Consider the following 3,569-nt stretch of genomic DNA (forward strand, 5'->3'; position numbering starts at 1 on the left):
ACACCAGCTGGCTTGCCAGATCCGTTCAAGAAGCCTTACAGTTTATAAACACCCCAGTGGGATGAAAGGATTTCAGTGAGCAGTTGTGGGGTAAAACACAAATTTGGGGTAGCAGTTATGCCTCTGTAGAATCATTGGTACCCAAAGGCTATGGAGGGGCTGCCTAGCAGATGCCTATAAGCCACTGGTTGTTCCATACACAAATAACAGCTTTGGACAAGCTTTGTTTTTTCCATCCTTGAATAGAACACACTGAGTGATACAGTCACAAACATCAACAGATGTACCACTGCTGCTTTAGACTGAGGATGTAGAGAGCTGCCATCCGTTACCACCAACTACCTCCCTTACACCCACTCCGCCCCTGCCCTGCCAACCACTTCCAGGAGGCAGGTATTGTTATGAGCTGAACTGTGTCCCTTCAAAATATGTTGAAGTCCTAATGCTCAGTACCTCAGAATGTGACTTTATTTAGAAATTGGGTCATTGCAGGTCTAATCGTTTAAGATGAGGTTGGGCCACATTCCTATATGACTAGTGTCCTTATAGAAAGGGGGGGAATTTGTACATAGACACACATACAAGGGAGAAAACCATGTTGGAGGCAGAGATGGGTGTGATATTGCTTCAAGCCTAGGGATACCAAAGATGGCCAGCAAACCACCAGAGGCTGGGAGATAGGCATAGAGCAGATCCCTCCCTCACAGCCCTTAGAAGGCATCAACCCTTCCCCCACCAGGATCTCAGACTTCTGTTCTCTAGAACTGTGGGACAATACATTTCTGTTGTTTAAGCCACCCAGTCTGTGGTGCTTTGTTACGACAGACCCAGAAAACTAATACAGGCCCTTTTAATTTTTTTTTTAATTAAAGCAGAACCAGGGTAGATGAAGGAGAAAATACCTGCAAGAAGAAGCCCTGGGATGGTGAACTTGACAGTGACTTGAATCTGATTGCATACGTATCCAAGAGAGACTAAATTTTAAACCAGAAATATCTGAAACATTATGAGGTTGAACTGGAATGCAATAAAATGAGTTGTCTTCTCTGAGCATAGCCAGGACTCAAATCTAAGGAGAGGATATAGTTTTATGAAGAGACCAAACTTTACATTTTTTCCTCTTAGAGAAGAGCTGGCTTCTCTTATACAATAAACTATTCTTTCAAGGATGAGTGTGTGTGTGTGTGTGTGTAAAGTTTGGCCCAAATATATATATATATATATATATTTGAGGGAGAGAGGGAGGGAGATTATGAAAAATTTCTTAACCAACTGAGCCACCCAGGCGCCCCCCCCTTTTTTTAAGGTTTTATTTATTTATCTGAGAGAGAGAATGGGAGATAGTATGAAAGATTTCAACTGGAACAAGAATGAATTGCAATCCCAATTCTTTTTTTAAAAAAGGTTTTATTTATTTATTTGACAGAGAGAGACACAGCGAGAGAGGGAACACAAGTAGGGGGAGTGGGAGAGGGAGAAGCAGGCCTCCCGCTGAGAAGGGAGCCCTATGTGGGGCTCGATCCCAGGACCCTGGGATCATGACCTGAGCTGAAGGCAGATGCTTAACGACTGAGCTACCCAGGTGCCCCTGCAATCCCAATTCTGAGCTTATGCTGATCTTACAGAACCATTAAATAGTATTAGAGAGTCCACACTTAGAAATGCATAAGAAATAAAAAGAGTAAGGAGATTGATTTAGCATCACCTTGTAGAATCGAAAATGCGTAAACACTATGATCTAACAGATCTACTCCTAGATATGTGCCCTATGGAAATTTCTATGAATGTCCAAAGTGAGGTATGAACAGAGATGCTAACTGCAGAATTGTTTATAAAAAATGAAAGATTGGAAACAAGTTAAAAGTCCATCAGTTGGGGGCGCCTGGGTGGTTCAGTCAGTTAAGCAACTGACTCTTGATTTCAGCTCAGGTCATGATCTCAGGGTCATGAGATCAAGTCCTGCATCAGGCTCCCCACTCAGCAGGGACTCTGAGATTCTTTCTCTCTCTCCCCCTCTGTCCCTCCCCCCTCAAATAAATAAATAAATAAAATCTTTTTAAAAAGTCCATCAATTGAATGGTGAATAAATAATTGTGATTTACTCAATAAGTAGAATATATACAGCAGCAAAATGAATGAACTATATTGTATAGCTTACCTCTCAACATGATTGACTACTTTTAAAAATATAAACCCCAAATAGCCAGAGGAATGTTGACAAAGGTACTGGCACAAAAACAGACACATAGATCAATGGAACAGAATAGAGAGCCCAGAAATGGACCCTCAGCTCTATGGTCAACTCATCTTCCACAAAGCAGGAAAGAATATCCAATGGAAAAAGGACAGTCTCTTCAATAAATACTGTTGGGAAGATTGGACAGCCACATGGAGAAGAATGAAACTCGACCACTCTCTAACACCATACACAAAGATAAACTCAAAATGGATGAAAGACCTAAATATGAGACAGGAATCCATCAAAATCCTAGAGGACAACACAGGCAGCAACTTCTGTGACCTTGACCACGGCAACTTCTTGCTAGACATAGCTCCAAAGGCAAGAGAAACAAAAGCAAAAATGAACTATTGGGACTTCATCAAGATAACAAGCTCCTGCATAGCCAACAGCTGACAAAACCAAAAGACAACCTACAGAATGGGAGAAGATATTTGCAAATGTCTTATCAGATAAAGGGCTAGTACCCAAGATCTATAAAGAACTTCTCAAACTCAACACCCCCAAAACAAGTAATCCAGTTGAGAAATGGGCAGAAGACATGAACAGATATTTCTCCAAAGAAGACATACAAATGGCCAACACACACATGAAAAAATGCTCCACATCACTCAGCATCAGGGAAATCCAAATCAAAACCACAATGAGATACCATCTCATACCAGTCAAAATGGCTAAAATTAACAAGTCAGGAAACAACAAATGTTGAAGATGTGGAGAAAGGGGAATCCTCTCACACTGTTGGTGGGAATGCAAGCTAGTACAGACACTCTGGAAAAAATATGGAGGTTCCTCAAAAAGTTAAAAATAGAACCACCCTACGATTGCCTGACTAGGTATTTACCCAAAGGATACAAACATTGTGATCCAAAGGGAAACCTGCACCCCAATGTTTATAGCAGCAATGTCCACAATAGCCAAACTATGGAAAGAGCCCAGATGTCCATTGACAGATGAATGGATAAAGAGGGTGTGATATATATATATATATATACATATATATCAACATATATGTATATATATATACACACACACACATAAATAAATACAATGGAATATAACTCAGCCATCAAAAAGGATGAAATCTTACACTTACAATGATGTGGATGGAACTGGAGGGTATTATGCCAAGCAAAATAAGTCAATCAGAGAAAGACAAATATTATATGGTTGTACTCATATGTAGAAATGAAGAAACAAAACAGAGGATCATAGGGGAAGGGAGAGAAAAATAAACTGAGATGAAATCAGAGAGGGAGACAAACCATAAGAGACTCTTAACTCTAGGAAACAAATGAGGGTTGCTGGAGGGGAAGTGGGTGGGGTGATG

The sequence above is a fragment of the Neomonachus schauinslandi genome, chromosome X (genome assembly GCF_002201575.2).
Source record: "Neomonachus schauinslandi chromosome X, ASM220157v2, whole genome shotgun sequence".
NCBI lineage: Eukaryota > Metazoa > Chordata > Mammalia > Carnivora > Phocidae > Neomonachus > Neomonachus schauinslandi.